Raw genomic sequence first — 18,054 nt, 5'->3', positions numbered from 1 at the left:
AGATTTGTTAAAGGCACCAGGTTGAGCTGTCCGTGTAAAGTGTCCCATACAATTTTGCAAGTTGCTTTCAAACAGACACTGATTTTTTTTTTTTTAGATTGGACTTGAGGCAAGGGGAGGGTGATGTGAGAAAGCAGAGTCCATTTTAGTGTTAGGAGTTTACCTGAGAACTTTATAGGAACATAAGGAATTACCAGGCTGGGTTTGCCCAGTGGTCCATCTGACAGTGTCCTGTCTCTGACACTGGTCAGCACCAGATGCTTCAGAGGAAGGGGCAGGCCATGCCAGAGTAAGAAGTTGTAGGATAATCTGACACTCATGAAGGTCTCATACTAGTCGCCAATAATTAGAGATTTGCTTAAACCCTAAAGCATATGATTTCATATCCAATAAGCTTTTTTAGTATTAGCTATAACTCTGGTTGTTCTTGTTATCCATATATAGGTATGATCCCTCCATGAAACTTGATATGTTCTTGGCCTCTAAAACATCTGGTAGCAAAGAGTTCCTATAATCTGATTACCCTAAAATATTTCCTTTTATTGATCTAAAATTTCCCAACTTTCAATGTCACTGACAGTCCCTTTGTTCATGTGTTAGGGGCTAGGGAGAACAGAGGTTCCCATTCTCCCTTCTCTAGACTAATCATTACTGTGTAGACTTCCTTTATGTCCCCTCTTATTCTCCTCCTTTCTAAGTGTAACCCTTCTGCCAGGTGGAAGCTGAGCCAGCAGCAACCAGGGCTGGGTTGAATATCTAGGGGTTTCTTTTCAACAAAACAACACAGAACCGGCTCGAGCCCCCACCCAGTGACCTGGGACAATTACACACTACCCCTGGGTGCCTCTGAGAGGCAATACTTCCCCACTCGCAAGCACAGAGTCTGAGTGAGAAAAGAAACTTTTAATGAAAAGAGGGAAGTCACCTGACATTAATTAGGGAAAATACCACAAGCAGGATTCATAATCATAAAACTGTGAGCAGGCCCGCCAACAGCAATTCCAGGCCCCAGGGCAGAACAGTCAATGGGCCCCTGCTGGTGCCCAGCAAGCTGCCGGCTGCGCTGCTGGGCATGCTCTTCCGGCATGGCCAGGGCTTCCACATGCCTGCCCATTGGCCTTCACCGCCGCCGGTACCACCCTACGCATTCCTAGGAACATAGGCTCCAGATTTCCTGGGGCGTGCTCAACCCCCCACTCCATCCTAGGCTCATGGGCAGCGGGTGAACGCACCATTGGGGGAGGCTAGCCCCCGGCCCCTCCCACTCTGCCCGAGGGCCCATCCCTTCTGCTCCCTCACTGGAGCCCAAAGCACACTGCCCCCCCGCCGTCGCTGGCTCCCCTGCATATCCTCCCAGTCCCAGTGCCGGCAGGTGGCGCAGCTGGAGCACATCCAGCCCCAGCACTGGATGGGTTGGTGGGGAGTGCCCCTGGCCATAGCACTGGGCAGGCGGGCAGCACAGTCGGAGCACCCCCGGCTCTAGCATAGTCCCAGCACCGGGAGGATGGGTGGCATGGCGTGGTCTTGCATATCCTGGCTCCCAGCCTGCCTGCCCCAGCCTCTTAGCCACAGAAGGGAGCAGCAGGCAGCAGGGGGCCTGGTGGAGTGTGGGCAGGGCCATGCTAAGCTGTTTGGGGAGGCAAGGCCTCTCCCTGCCTATGATACCTGCCACCCATGCCTAGGCCCCTTCCCCCAATGCCCCACCCCATCCCACCTCTTCCCACCCTTGTTCCGCTCTCTCCCCCGAGGGCGCCCCATATACAACTCGTGCTTTCTGATAGTGGAGAGGAGGGGGCACGATATAAAGGGCAGGTCACGTGTTCCCTCCCCCCCCCCAGCCCAGGGCCACCGTGCTCTCCCAACCCCATGTTACCCGTAGGGCAGGGCATGCTTTGTCCTCCCACTGCACCTGCCCCGCCCCTAGCACGTTCTGCCACTCTCTGTGGTGGGCAGGAGCTCTGGAGGGGAGCAGGAGGGAGCCACTTTTAACGCTGGCCCCTCCTGTTCGTTGCTCTGCACCCTGCGCAGTGGTTGCCTGAGAGAGCCTGGCTGGGGAGGAGGCAGCTTCTGCTCCCCGCCCGGCTCTGCTGCCAGGGACCCCGAGCCCGGCCAGGGAACGAAATTCACCTCCCCAGCCAGGCTCTCTCAGGCAGCCACTGCACAGGGCTGCAGAGCAGTGTCTCAGTGGCTGGAAGGGGCTCATACCACCCCTTCCACTCCCAGCATCTGGGCCATGTGTCACCCAGGCCCGGCTCGCCTCGTCCCACCTCCCACTCCTCTCCCTCCCCCCAGCACCTCCCGCACACCACCAAACAGCTGATGGCAGCGGGTGGGAGGCATTGGGGGGGATGAGGGCGAGCTGATCTGCAGGGCCTACTGCAGGCGGGAGGTACTGAGGGGGGAGGGAGGGGCCTATGCCTATGAGCCCTGAGGCCCACCCTGGCCCTTTTAAATCACCTGGGCCCCTGGACAATTGCCCCCTTTGCCCTCCCACCCGTCGGCATGCCTGACTGTGAGCAGGACACCCACCTCAGAATGCGTGGGGCAGTGCCTTCTGCCTCATGTTCTTGAGTTCTACAACCAAAAGTTCCTTTTCTGTGCCCCTCTTGGCTCCCTCACCACACCCCAATCACAATGGCGGTCCTTGATCAGTGAAGACCCAGGGTTCAGAGGTGCATCTGTGTGAGTTCACCTCTAGTGATGCAAGTATATTGTAACTCTTACCGGTAAGAGTACCGACCCCCCCGACCCTGCCCCCTTCACAAAAAATGTTCCATGACTAAAGCCGTGCCTGGATACAAATGTATACCCGCGGATACGGATATCTGTGGACAGAAATCGGTATCCGCTGAACCGCAGGGCTCTCCCAGGAACTGTAGTGGCGAAAGGAGGAGAACATGGGGCTGCCACTGGAGCCAGCGTCCCACACCGCCAGCTCCTCCAGCACGTCTGTACAGACCCCAGACAGAAGACACAGCTGCGTGGAAGAGCTGGGGGTGGTACAGCCATGTCAGAGGAGCTGCCAGTGCGGGGCGCTGGCTCCTGGGAGTGGCAGCCCCACATTCTGCTCCTTTCGCCACTGCAGTTCCAGGAGAGCCCCGCAGCGGATTCTGATTTCTATCCGTGGATATCCACATCCGTGGGTATAAATTTTTATCCGCGCAGGACTCTACAATTCATTCTTGAAAATGTGTCTTTCCGGTATGGCGTACCGGCAATAAAGGTCTTAATGGTAAGTTCTGCCTGATCGTACCAGCTTTCACTACTGTTCACCTCTCCAGCTTTTTGCCCAGATTCATATTTTAACCAATTTTAGAAACATGTTCTCTGCTGACAGTCTCTGCTTATTTAGTTTGTCCCATGGCTCATTCTGAAACAATCTTTTTAGCATAAGCTTTTTAAAAATCCTTATTTCATCTCCAGTTCCTCTGAACATAACATTTCTCTTGTCCAGGGGTTTAGTAGTGGGGGAACTTTATCCTGTGTTGCTGCTTTTACCATTTGTTGTCTCCTTGCTGCTACCTTCCTTTTTACTGATGTTCCTTGATGGGCTAGTTGTTGGAGTTCAAAAATCTCCTGTGCTCTTGCTTCTAATAAAGGCAGCCGAGTGTTACATATATCTATTGGACCCATAGCTAGCCGTATGCTAGGAGCTAAAGCATGCACATAAAGTTGTCTTAACTCAGGTGTATCGTAAGAGATTACTCCATTTCGGTTCACCCCTAGTCTAGCCAACCAGAATAACAATTTTTTCCTCAGAAAATATTTTTCTGGCCTTTCATCGACACTGAATATGCCTTGCCCATTACATTATCATGTGGATAAAACAATCAAAATACATATGAATAAATAGTAGCTGGTTCATTATTTGCATCAATTAGTACATTATAAGGAAGAGCTGCAAAATTATCATTAGACATATATTCCCTTAATATACATATTACATCATCTTGAGTCAAATGTGGTGTAACAGATAATTTGGCTAGCCAGTTAAGCACTGTTTCTCGGTTACAAGGGCCCATGTGCTTTTCCGTGGCTCTAGCCTGCTCTGGTGTAAGAGCTTTACTTTCATGTTTTACCAAGGGGGGTTGCCCAGTGTTTTCAAACTGGCTAACTGTGGTCACCACAGGAGCCAACGGGCATCCTTTCTGTGTAGTTTCCACCTCCCCCCAGCTTGGAGGTGCAGAGAGTAGCTGCTCTTTCCCACAACAATTTTCCTGTGGATGTTCCTCACAGCCATCCATCATTAAGGCCAGGGCCGGCTTTGGCTTTTTTGCCGTCCTAGGCAAAAAAGCCACCCGCCACCCCCACCTCCCCCAGCCCAGCCGCGCGGCCCGCAATCCCCGACCGGCCAGAGCGCCGGGGGAAGGGCGGAGAGCCCAGCCGGGGCCCCGCCACATCGCCCCCCTCCAGGCGCCGCCCCAAGCACATGCTTGGTGGGCTGGTGCCTGGAGCCAGCCCTGGTTAAGGCAGCCAGGGGATTAGTATCAACTGCCTTCATTAACCCCTGTGCTAACTATAGCTGGTCTTGCAGTTGGTTGATGTGGCGTTGACACTCCACATGGGAGACGGGCATTTCCCGATTGTCCACAGCCTCCCTAATTAGCTGTCTAACCGCTGCCTGAGATTCCAGCAGTTTTTGTCTTTTAACCTCCGCTTTTTTTTCCCAGCAGCTGCAGCTTTAGCACTCAGGTCTCTTAGCTGCTGTTCAAGCTGAGCCACCTGTAATGTTAGAGTGGTCACAGCTCAGCAGCTTGCTGTTCAGCCTGCTGGATTTGCTGCTGACACTTCTCAAGTCCCTGGTCTGCATGCTCTTTCAGCAGCACCACTTGAGAATTGAGCTCACGGCCGACCATGGCCAGACTGTAAATTAGAACTCATTTTTGCTCCTTTTTACTGGGCTTGCTAGTGTGGTAGCGAGCCCACAAGATGGAAAATTTGCCCAGGGAATCACCTCCTGCTAGTGCAGGGGTAGGCAACCTATGGCATGCATGCCACCTTCGGCACGCGAGCTGATTTTCAGTGGCACTCACACTGCCTGGGTCCTGGCCACCGGTCCGGGGAGCTCCACATTTTAATTTAATTTTAAATGAAGCTTCTTAAACATTTTAAAAACCTTATTTACTTTACATGCAACAATCATTTAGTTCTATATTATAGATTTATAGAAAGAGACCTTCTAAAATGTTAAAATGTTTTACTGGCATGCGAAAGCTTAAATCAGAGTGAATAAATCAAGACTCAGCACACCGCTTCTGAAAGGTTGCTGGCCCCTGTACTAGTGATTCCTGCTGCCAAGGATTTCCTTCCTTCCCGAAAGAATCGATAGCATGATCCAAAGAATATTTATTAGACTGGGGAGTCCATCCTTGCAGACTAAAAATTTGGTTCATCGTGCTGTAAGGAGTTGCTTACCCAACTCTGGAATTGAAAGGGTAACTTAAGTGAACATAGAAGGACTCTGGTAAGAAACCATGCCTTTATACATGGCACCTTGGCCAGGGCTAGGCTAGCCTAATATGCTGCCTTCTGCTAAAGAAAAAGTGGCCACCCTTTTGGGGCCCGGACCACTCCGTACCTACTCTTTACAGGGAATGGCACTAACGACACTGGATGGGGCAACCAGTAACCACTACCTGTTACCGAAGGGGGGGGTCCGGGCATCCCCGCAACCCCTGGTCCACAATAACAGGATTTCAACGGGGTTAGAATAAAATCCCACCCTTTGCCAAAGGAGGGGAAAAGGAGCCAACTGGTTCACTTGCCCTTTGGCTAACACAATAATATCCCAGTAAGAACTCCTTCCCCGAGTCTCAAGGACCGAAATTGCTGCTGTTCACAAAATAGAAATAAAATAGCCTAACCGGACCCTAAGAAGATGGCTAATCCAGTCCCCAGAGAGTCCTGCCGCAGTCACCAGAAATGTTATCTCAAAGTGGAGCCATGATAACTCTAATTGTGTAAATGGTGTAGGTAACAGAATAGGAACAAGCCCCTTTTTCTCAGAATAGCAGATTCGTCCTCTGCTGTATCTGTCACCGGTGGACTGGTGCAGATCTCCTCCCCTCTCCCCTTGTGTGGTCAGGGCCGGTGCAAGGAAGTTTCACAACCTAGGCGAAACTTCGACCTTGCCCCCCCCCCCCCCGCCCTGTGGCAGCTCCCTGCCCCCCCCGGCCCTGAGGCGCCCCCTCTAGCAGCAGCTCCCCCCCTTCTGCCCTGAGGCGCCTTCCCCCCGGCAGCTCCCCCCAGGGAGCCGTGCGGCAGCCCCCCACCCCAGCTCACTCTGCTCCGCCTCCTCCCCGAGCACGCTGCTCCCGCTCTAATTCTCCTCCCAGGCTTGCGGCACCAAACAGCTGATTGGTACTGCAAGCCTGGGAGGCGGGAGAAGCAGAGCGGTGACTGTGCACTCGGGGAGGAACTCTGTAAAAAAAAAATAGGGGGCACCGCTTTTTGGTGCCCCCAAATCTTGGCGCCCCAGGCAACCGCCTAGTTCGCCTTAATGGTAGCACCGGCCCTGTGTGTGGTGTGTAATAAATAAAAGACTGACAAAAGATAAGGGTTAAAACCAACAGGTAAGTGTATTAGGGGATGAAATTACACATGAAGGAGGGGTAAATGTAAATGACTAATAGCTAATAAACAACAAAACAGCAAACCCAGTTATACAGCAGCTCTTCCCTGTGAGCATGAAGCTCAGGCCCACAAATGAAACCAAACCCACTCTGGCATTAGAGAAATATAACCCCAATTTAGAAACCCTAATTATTCTCTCACTATATTCCCAGCACTTCAATGGAGGCGGTGAAGTCCAGGACCTCTACTCCGTGGGTAATTGGAACCCATAGAGGAGGAGCGCTGCAGAGTCCCTCGATGACTGTTGGGACAGAAGAAGTGGACTAGGAACCCTCTGGATGTTGCTGTTCTCCAGGTGCAGGACAGGTAAGGTGGAATGCATCTTCTTTCTTCTCCCCTCGGGAATGAATGGCATGAGTGCCATGAAGACCCGAACTGCATGTGACAGTCACTGTGATGGACTGTGCCACCAGTCTGTGATTACAGTTCTTTTAAAGAGTCTGTGGTGGGAAAACATGGTATGATCCCGGGAAAGGCAGGAAACAGTCTGACATGGTAGAATCTTGGGGCTGGTCTACACTGGGGTGGGGGGGTGGGGAATCGATCTAAGATACGCAACTTCAGCTACGCTATTCACGTAGCTGAAGTTGAAGTATCTTAGTTCGACTTACCTGGCCGTCCTCACGGCAGCAAGTCGACCACCGCGGCTCCCCCGTTGACTCCGCTTACTCCTCCTGCCGAGGTAGAATATGGGCGTCGATTCGGGGATCGACGTGGCCTTGAGGATAGCTCAGTGGCGGGAAAAAACAGTTCAGTCCAGTTACATCCAGACCCAGCTAACAGTGCACAGAAGGCTCACAAGATGGAGTCACAAGATGACAGTTCATCTTGGATTGCTGCAGTGTTCTTCAAAACTGATTATTGGGTCTGATACACACATGTAACTCAATAAACCATTAACAATATGACATTTCATACCCAACATCACCCTCGAGACAACTTAGCTTCTTCATTAGCCTCTTGTGCAGGACCTTGTCAAGGCCTTTTGAAAGTCTAAATAAATTATGTCAACTGGTTGTCCTTTAGCGCCTACTTTACTGACATGTTCAAAAATTGTAAGAGATCAGAGAGACATGATTTTCCTTTGCAGAATCCATGCTGGTTAAACCCTATCAGATTATGAGCTTCCAGGCAATTTATTATTCTATTGTTAATTATCATTTCAGCCAATTTGCCAGGCACAAATGTAAGGTTCACTGGGCTGTAATTCCCCAGATCACCCAACAACCTTTTTGACAAAATATATACAAGCAATATTTGCTGTCCTCCAGCATAGTAGCAGTTTTTAATTATTACATATTTTTCCTAGCAGCTCTGCAAATTCATACTTGAGCCTTCTGTATTCTTGGGTGTAACCATCTGAGCCTGCTTTTGATTATCATTTTTTTCCAGCAGCTCTTTTTCTGATACCTCAATCTCTGATAGTACCTCATCTTTCTTACCAGAAGAGGTCAGGTATGGGCTAGATATCTCCCTAACATCCCCTGTGGTGAAATCTGATGCAAAGAAATCATTAAACTACTCAGCAACGTCCTTATCATCTTTAATTGACCCCTTAAATCCCTAGTGATCCACTAGACCAATTGATTCTTTTGCAGGCTTCCAGCTTCTGACAGACTTAAAGAATTTCTTGTTGTTTGTTTTTAAATCCTTTAGATATTTCCTCTTCCAAATCCATCTAGCCCTCTTTATTTGTCTCTTACATATTGCCTCTGTATTTTATGCTCCTTTCTATTCACTTCATTTGGGTTAAATTTCCAAATGTTGTAGGCTCTCCTGGTTAAATAGCTTCGCGACCCCAGCCATTCAATCACAGAGGTTTGCTGCTTGCCTTCCTGGGTCCCTTTGCGTTCAGAGGCCTTTCTTCTCTTTTTAGTGACATATTTATTTACTTTTTAAACTATAGCATTTTATGAAACAAAGTGAAAGTTTTCTGTCTGTGATTTACATAGCTATGTGTGAAAGTAGGGTTTTTTTTAGTAATTTTCACATGCTTGCATAACACAATAGCTAGATGGATTGCATGTGTAATTTTTGTGGAATCTGTATTTTATCAGTAAGGTTTATCAGAGCTGCATGCTCTACCTCTACAAAGATAGAGTTCAGAACATCTGCGATGTTTCAGATGTGGTTCTCAGGTCCCCAGCACTGGCAGAATTTGTATTCAGCACAAGCACAACTTGAAGGCTTTGGAGCATTTGTAAGTTTTGTTACCATAACCTAAATAGAGCACAGCCACTGGGCACCATTGCTCCTTCTATCACAAGGGGCACAATCCCTTTCCACACAGTATCTGCAAGGTCTCTCAAGAAGTGATAATGTCTGTGGAGACAGTCACCTCATTTGCAGGTGCTCTAAAATTTGATTCTCAATAACTAAGAATGCATGTATTTCAGCCTGTTCAAAACAGCGCCATGTCCCCTAGTTCATGTTGTAGACTAGTGCAGAGAGCAAGACTGAAGTGTGTTGTACTAAATGATCCCATTACCTTCATGGGGCTTCCAGCCCTCAGATACATGCTGAGAGGTTTCAGGTACTGCCTACCCCACAGTCATTGCTAGGCTGAACCAGCTGGATTGAGTGCTTTAAGCCACTATCTTCAAAAAGTGGAGATCCAGCACTTTTGCAAAGACTCCTAGCTTGCAAATGGCTCATCTGATTGTCCTTAAACTGCCCCCATAATCCTCCTTTGGGCTTAGGCTGCACATGCAAAATTTATGGCAAAAAGAAGCTTTTTTTAAGATGAAGTTAGAGGGTGTCAAAATCAGATTTCAAATGGAAACTGCCTTTTAGTCATGCCTATGGAATCTGTGTAACTGATGTTCCTAGTACTACAAAGGGGATGCAATGCAGATTTCTGCAGCAAGGGGGCTGCATAAAGGGTGTAGTTAATGGTTCTGAAACAGCCCTTAGGTTGTTGCCTCAAATGCTCCATCTGTTTTGTTCCAGGTATTAAAATCCAAAACAGCAGGTGTAGTCCTTGCAGGGTTATTGACCCTGGTGTAACAGGGGAATTCTGCTATTGCCTATGTATATTCTGCTGAACTGACATTGCTCCTGGTGTTTCAGAAGAAGTCACTGTGATGTTGCACTCTATATGATTTTATGAAAGTATGCTGATGAGTGTGAATATAATGTAACTAAAATATGCTTCATGCAAAAGGTCTCTTGTAAGGTATCATTACAAAGCTTATCATCTACTTAGTGTGGTCATCCTATTTGTATAAATGTATCACTCTTGTATCTGAAACTAGAAATATGAAATATAACTCTGAGGTCCTATTGTAGTTATGCAAAGTGTGGGCCATTAATGGTGGTTTGGAATCTTGACGGCTCCCATTAACCAGGACAATTGACTGTAGATGGCTCTGTTTTACTTGTAAGTCTTCCTATATATGGCAAGTGTGTAGTGAAGTCTGATCATGTCACCTGAACTGGAATCCATCTTTAACCTGGTGCTTTTCCATTTAGAAGGAGGGGTGGGAACACAGAGAGGGACAAAGGATTCCCGCTTTATGCAAAAGATATATAAGTGGGTGGAACAGAACAAAAGAGGCGGCAATCATGAGAAATCCCCTAGCTACCACCTGAGCTGAAACAAGGACTGTGCCAGGGGAAAGGATTGTGCCCAGACTAGGAAGGCATCCAGTCTGTGATAGAAGCTTATTGAAACATCTCTGAGGGTGAGTTTTTATCTGTATTCAGTTTTATTACTGTACTAGGTTTAGACTTGTGTGTTTTATTTTATTTTGTTTGGTAATTCACTTTGTTCTGTCTGTTACTACTTGGAACCACTTAAATCCTACTTTCTGTATTTAACAAGATCACTTTTTACTTATTAATTAACCCAGAGTTAATATTAATACGGGGGGGGGGGGCAAACAGCTGTGCATATTTCTCTATCAGTGTTATAGAGGGCGAACAATTTATGAGTTTATTTGGGATTTGGACAAATTTATTTGGGGTTTGGACCCCATTGGGAGTTGGGCATCTGAGTGTTAAATACAAGAACACTTCTTAAGTTGCTTTCAGTTAAGTCTGCAGCTTTGGGGCACGTGGTTCAGACCCTGGGTCTGTGTTGGAGCAGACTGGCGTGTCTGGCTCAACAAGACAGGGTCCTGGAGTCCCAAGCTGGCAGAGAAAGCAGGGGCAGAAGTAGTCTTGGCACATCAGTTGGCAGCCCCAAGGGGGTTTCTGTGATCTAAGCCATCACAGTCACATTTCACTTCTCCAAAACTTTTGCATTGTGCACCTATGAGACAGTTGAGACACCCCACCAGAGTAGTGTCTCTGGATGAGAGAAGAGAAAGTAAGGAATCCCATTTACACATGAAAACTGCAAATGATAGAAAGTGCTAAATTAGTGGAAGTTTTATTACGGCCTACTTTTTATTATTATTGAGATGTTTTTTCTTCCCTCGCCCCCATGTCTTTGTCTTTCTCCTTCCATTGACACACACAGTCTCTCCTCCTGACTCATCACCCCATTTTGCTAATTGCTGTACAGACATGCATGAAGCCATGTAAAGAAGAGCGTACTAAATCCAGCAATGTCATAATGGGAGATGAGGAGTTGGAGGTCTTACTGAAGTATTCATACCTTCAGAGGTTCAGAGCTGGAGCCCAAACTCTGTACAGTAGATTATGCCTGTCAGGGATTTCTTGTACACAGTAGGTTGCAGGACCGCTACTAGCATGTCGGGCTCTTGTACGGGATATGGATTGGTTACAGACTGTCCAACCCAGAGAGATACACCAGACATATGTTTAATACAAAAATCCTTTAATCCACTACAGGGAATGACCAATGTGAGTTTTAAAGAGGTATGAGGAGACCGGTGGCACCTTAAAGACCAACATTTATTTGGGCATTAGCTTTCGTGGGTAAAACCTCCCAAATAAATCTTTAGTCTTTAAGGTGCCACGGGACTCGGTTACTAACGGGGCTACCCCTTTGGTACTTAAAAAGGTATGTTACACATGGCGCCACCTAGTGGCCGAACAGTATAATACAGTTTAGCATTCCATTACTGTACCAGTGTGGATAACATATTTTTGCATCTGTCCAAAGAAAGGCACAGTCTGACACATTCTTGCGGTATCATGTCAGACAAGGAATGATTTGCCATAACATCGCAAGGAATTCCCCACATTAACTCCATGGGGAACAGGCAAGGGGAATCCTGGCTATACCCCTAATTTGATCCCCTAGCTGTTTTCAGGTTTTGCTTCTCCCGGCCTGAGGTTATACTGCCACCTAGTGTCAGCACTTACAGAATACATAGGGAAATAAAAAAAAAAAAGATGTGCAGACAGAGAGATGAAGGGAGTAAGGGACTGAGCAAAAGCCAGTCGGGAAAAGAGGGAGTAGAACAAGAAGATACACACATAGCAACAGCTCCCCTTGTGGAGGTTGCGTGAGCCATGTGCTGCTTGCCCCTGATGGGGATTTTGTTTTTTGCTCTGGAAACACCAATTCAAAGGCAAATACTGCAGATTCCTCTCACTCCAGCCCCTCAGACGGCCCGTAGCAATTTGGTCCCCAATATCCACTGACCACTAGATCAATGAGGAATGCAGCTGAGTCTAGCAGAGAGCATGGACAAGGCACACGTCTCTGAGCATGAAAATGAATGTGCTGCAATTAAGGATGTACAGTATAAGTGTAATTTCTAGCTAACCCCACTGGGGGCAGGATATCCTAGCCTCTTGGAAACCCTGAAGTCTAGCAAACTTGGGGAGACAGCTTCAGCACCCCACCTGGGACACTGAACTTAAGCCTGGGCTCCTCAGTCCCAAAGGCTCCATAGACTCCAAGGCCAGAAGGGACCATGATGATCATCTAGCCGGATCTCCTGTAGAACACAGGCCATAGAACTGCCCCAAAATAATTCCCAGTGCAGATGATTATTTTTGTTTTCTTTCACATCATTGATACAAATGTTAAATATTGTAGGGCCAAGAACTGATCTCTGAGGGACACCACTAGAGAGCCACACACTCGATGATGATTTACCATTTACAATTAAATTTTGGGACCTATCAGTTAGACAGTTTTTAATCAATTTAATGTGTCATTTTATTTTGTATCATTTTTGCGGTACTAAATCAAATGCTTTACAGAAATCCAACGGCCATCCTGGAGTGGGGGGAGGGATAATTCCCCTCTATGTTGTCCTGGAGAAACCCACCTGAGATAATGCACTCAGCTCTGAGCCCTTCAGTCTCAGCCCAGGTCTACACTATCGCAATAAATCGATCTAAGTTATGTTATGGGCTACACCAGTTTCGTGAATAATATAACAGAAGTCGATGTAGCTAGATCCACTTACAGCAATGTCTACAGTGCGCTGCGTCGAAGGAGATGCTCTCCCACTGACTTACCTTACTCTTCTCGGAGAGGTGGAGTATAGAAATCCACAGGCAAGCGCTCTGTCATCAATTTAGCATGTCTTCACCAGACCGTCAGAGGGGTGAAATATTGGAACGGCCTTCCGAGGGAAACGGTGGGGGCGATGGACCTGTCTGGTTTTAAGATTAAGTTAGATAAGTTTATGGAGGGAATGGTTTAATGGTAAAACATAGTAGCCAAGGAATACCAAGCAATGGTAGGTAAATAGTATAATGGCTAACAGGGGTCAGGCTAGAGACTCTTGCCTACATGCTCGGGGTCTTACTGATCGCCATATTTGGGGTCGGGAAGGAATTTTCCTCCAGGGTAGATTGGCTGAGCCTCTGGAGGTTTTTCGCCTTCCTCCGCAGCATGGGGCAGGGATCACTAGCAGGAGGGTCTCTGCCAATTGAAGTCACTAAAACACAGGATTGGGGACTTCAACAGCAGAGTCCAGGGAAGGGGTAGGGACGGTTTTGTGGCCTGCAGCATGCAGGGGGTCAGACCAGATGATCATAATGGTCCCTTCTGACCTTAAAGTCTATGAGTCTAAATCAATGCTGCTGCATCGATTGCAGCAGCCAATTTAGCTCCCTAGTGAAGACATGGCATCAGAAAGTGGCAAACTGAGGGACCTTAGAGAAGAGCCACAGAAACACTCAGGGGACCAAAGGGGTTGGGTTCTGAGGGCAGAGTCAAGGAGTGTTTGAACTGAGCAAGTTCTACCCCTCACATGGCTACCGACATCATGTGTTATAGGGGATTGTGCCTTTAAGGGCTGAACTTCCCAGACAGGCAGTCGGGGCAAGGCACTATGAAGTGCTAGTTATGCCCAGCACAGCCAGTTGGAACCAGACACATAATAAAGCAGAGCTTCTGTGAGCACCTTAAATACTGAGTGATGACTGAACAGCACACATAGCAACTCTTCCAAAGATACCCTGGACGCCGGGATGCAGCAAAAGCAGCCCCTCCCCTCTTTGGCAAGTGAAAGGTGCACCAAGCTGGAGCCAAGAGGAAAACATGAATTTAGGTAGAAGTTCTTCTGCTTGTGTTAATTTTGGACACTTGTAGCCCTTATTATTGAACAAGTCCCTATGCCCCTAACCTGAGAAGAAAAAATAATTATGGGATCACATAATTCAGGTCTGGGAAAGGTAATCATAGTGCCACACTAATTATAATGTGGAATGGATTATTAAGCATAAGCATGAGCTTCTTGGCTCATGCTCAGATACCACAGAATATGCTCTGAAGAGAAAGTCCAGGATACACATCTTAACACACTTAAAACTCCCTTCACCAAACAAATCCATACCACCAAAGAAGTAGATTGCATCATGGAATGGGCCATCCTAATTGTCTGACCGCACACCCCTAGTTGTCACCTATCGCCCCACACTGGAACTCAATATGGGCTATCATCAAACAACCCATACTTGATGGGGATCACATCCTGACAGAAATCTTTCCCAACCCCCCTCTTCTGGCCTTCAAACAACCCCCCAACCACTCCGACTCATCATCAGAAGCAAGCTCCTCACAGACTTGAACACACCTGTAGTAAGATGAGGCCCTGAAATATAAATTCTTGTGTCAGAGGCCTAGTCTGAGGCCTGAACCAAAGTACTTCCAGGCACTGCTAAGCAAAAGCTGGGCTGTGAGCCAGAGGCAGGCCCCGCTCACAGAAGCTGGCGAGAAGAAGGTTGTTAGAAGCAGGTGCTTAACATATAAGTGCTAATAAGAGGAACTTGTGCCAAGATGGCGCCTGGACAGCCCGATACAAGGACACTCCATAGACATAACAAGGAACATGCAGGTGCATCTTAAAGACAGGACAGCATGATGGATAGATCTGTATGTCTGGAACAACATGATCAAAGGGGAGACAGAACCCCAATGAGCCAAGAGGCTGTACCTCAATACGTCAGGAGGAATGAGTAATTTGTCCTATAACTGTATAAAAGTAGGTCCCGGAGTACGTATCTTTGGCCAGCCTAGGGGGCAGTGGAAAGTCCTGCCACTGACTGAGCTGTGTCCATTGCCAGGGGGCACATATTCGTAGTATGTCCTGTAGAGTCTATAGGAAACTATTACTGTACTTTGACAATAAACCTGGCTCGGGTTCCTTCGTACCTTACTAGAGTCTGTGGTCTTTGGGGGTTCTCTCAGGGTCTGCTGTGTCAGCTATCTGCGCAGAGCCGGGGCAGCACACAGAGGGAACATGCACGCAGCCGACTTATCATCATCAAACAAGAGCAGAGCACTACACCGGTAGCTACTGACAACAACACCAAGCCAAAGTGGCACCAAACCCTGACAGAACAACAGATGCAAAACCTGCAGATACCCGTCCACTGCTATGTTGATCAGTATTCCCTACCACACACCTTTCAAGATCCATGGGTCCTACACACGCCTATCACAACATGTGGTGTACCTCATCCAGTGCACTAAATGCCCCAATAAAAAAATGTGGGTGAAACCAGACAATCACAACAGTCTTGCATAAACTCACACTGAAAAATTATAAAAAACAAAAACACCATATCATCTATGGGCGAACACAATCACTCTCTATTTGACCTTGCAGTCCTTGTCCTCAAAGGAAACTTGCACAACACTTTTAAAGATGAGCCTGGGACTGAAATTCATAACTTTGCTTGACACTAAAAATCACGGACTTAACAAAGACACTGCATTTATGGATCATTACAATAATCTGTAACCCACTAACCCCCCTTTTTTGTCCTGTGAGTGGAGAGTTGTTAATGGGCCACTTCACCTTGAATGGTCTCTTAGAATATGTGCTAAACAATCTGTTCAAACCTTGTATTTAACAGTGACACGTCTGGTCTACACTGCAGAGTTAGGTCAATGCAAGGCAGCTTGTCGACCTAACTTTGTGTCTACACTAAGGGTATGGCTACACTTGCTGATGTACAGTGCTGTGAGTTAAACCTGCCTTCGTACAGCTGAGTAGGGAAAGCGCTGCAGTCTGTCCACACTGGCAGCTGCCAGCGCACTGTTGTGGCCACCAGGGCCGGCTTTAGGAAGTGCGGGGCCCGATTTGACGGGGCCTCGGCAGGGATGAGTCACCCGGCGGCGCTCCAGGTCTTCGCTCTGGGTCTTCCGCGGCACTGAAGGACCTGCCGCCGAAGACCCGGTAGGGAACTGCTCAGTGAGTACATCCCCCCCCATCTGACCCCCACCCATGTCCTGCCCCCAACTTCCCCCCTCAGAAACCGCAACCCATCAACCCCCCCTGCTCCTTGTCCCCTGACCACTCCTTCCCAAGACCCTCCCCACTCTAACTGCCCCCCAGGACTCCACCCACTACCCAACTTGCCCTGCTTCCTGTCCCCTGACTGCCCTGACCCCATCCACCACCACCCCGACAGACCCCCGGAACTCCCACGCCTACCCAACCCCCCCCCTTCCCCATCCCCTGACCGCCCCCCCAGAACCTCTGCCCAATCCAACCCCCCCACCCACTCCCCGTCCCCAGGACTCCCTGCCCCTGCCTTATCCAACCCCCTCCGGCCCTGGCCTCTTACCATGCCGCTTACCCCCGCCAGAGCCGCACCGGGGCTCGGGCCGGGGCCACACCGCTCGGCCAGAGTCGGGGCTGGGCCGGAGCCGTACCGCCCGGCCAGAGTCAGGGTCGGGGTTGGGGCCGCACCACCCAGCCAGAATCGGGGCTGGAGCTAGAGCTGGGGCCGCTCAGCCAGAGCCGGACTGGGCCGCGCCTCCCTGGAGCCCTCCTCGTGCCCCCCCGCCCCAGCTTACCTGCCGCTGCTTATTTCCAGGCTTCCTGCGCGAACATCTGATTCGCGGGAAGCAGGGGAGAGGGAGGAGAAGGGGGGCGGAGCATTCAGGGGAGATGGGGGAGGTGAGCTGGGGCCAGGGGTGGGGCGGACAGCTGCTGGAGCTTGGGAACTGGCTCCAGCTCACCACTGGGCGCGAGGCCCTCTTAGGCACGGGGCCCGATTAAAGGGAATCGGGGGAATCGGCTTAAAGCCGGCCCTGGTGGCCACATTTCTGGCACTTGCAGCGGCATTGGGAGCGGTGCATTATGGGCAGCTATCCCACAGCTATCCCACAGAGCACCTCTTCCCATTCTGATGCCGTGGGTTGTGGGAAGGGGGCGAGGGGTGCGGGGCATTCTGGGTCCTATCCCAATGCCCCGTGATGCATCGCTTCGCATCCCAGCAATCCCTGTGTTTCCGTCCACATTTGGCACCATCTTTCAACGGTTTCTGTGCAGCGCGATCTGTGTTCCGTATTGGTCTGCAGAAAATGGAGCCCGAACTGCTGAGGAGTATGCTGATGAGTCTCGCCAGCATGTCACATTTGGCAGTCAAGCTATTCCTTAAGATCCACAGTGACAGTGAGGAGTCCGACGATGATATCGAGTCGCGTAACGCGTATGACATGAAATTGCTTGTGGCATTCACGGACATGCTCAGCACCGTGGAACGCCGCTTTTGGGCTCGGGAAACAAGCACTGAGTGGTGGCTATTGCAATATGGAAGCTGGCAACTCCAGACAGCTACCGATCGGTCGCAAACCAGTTTGGAGTGGGAAAGTTGACCGTTGGAATCGTGTTGATGCAAGTTTGCAAGGCCATTAATTGCATCCTGGTCAGAAGAACCATGACTCCGGGTAACATGCAGGACATTGTGGATGGCTTTGCACAAATGGGTTTCCCTAACTGTGGAGGGGCGATAGATGGGACGCATATTCCTATTCTGGCACCACCCCACCTAGCAGCCGAGTACATTAATCGGAAGCGGTATTTCTCTATGGTTCTCCAGGCGCTTGTGGATCACCGTGGGTGTTTCATTGACATTAACGCAGGCTGGCCCAGAAAGGTGCATGATGCACCCATCTTTCGGAACACTGGCCTGTTCAGGAAGCTGCAGGCCGGGACTTTTTTCCCAGAGCAGAAGATCGCAGTAGGGGAAGTCAAAATGCCCATTGTGATCCTTGGAAACACCGCTTACCAGTTAATGCTGTGGCTCGTGAAA

This window comes from Malaclemys terrapin, chromosome 1 (genome assembly GCF_027887155.1).
Source record: "Malaclemys terrapin pileata isolate rMalTer1 chromosome 1, rMalTer1.hap1, whole genome shotgun sequence".
Taxonomy (NCBI): Eukaryota; Metazoa; Chordata; order Testudines; family Emydidae; genus Malaclemys; species Malaclemys terrapin.
The sequence above is the reverse complement of the archived record's forward strand: the minus strand, read 5'-3'. Positions refer to the sequence as shown.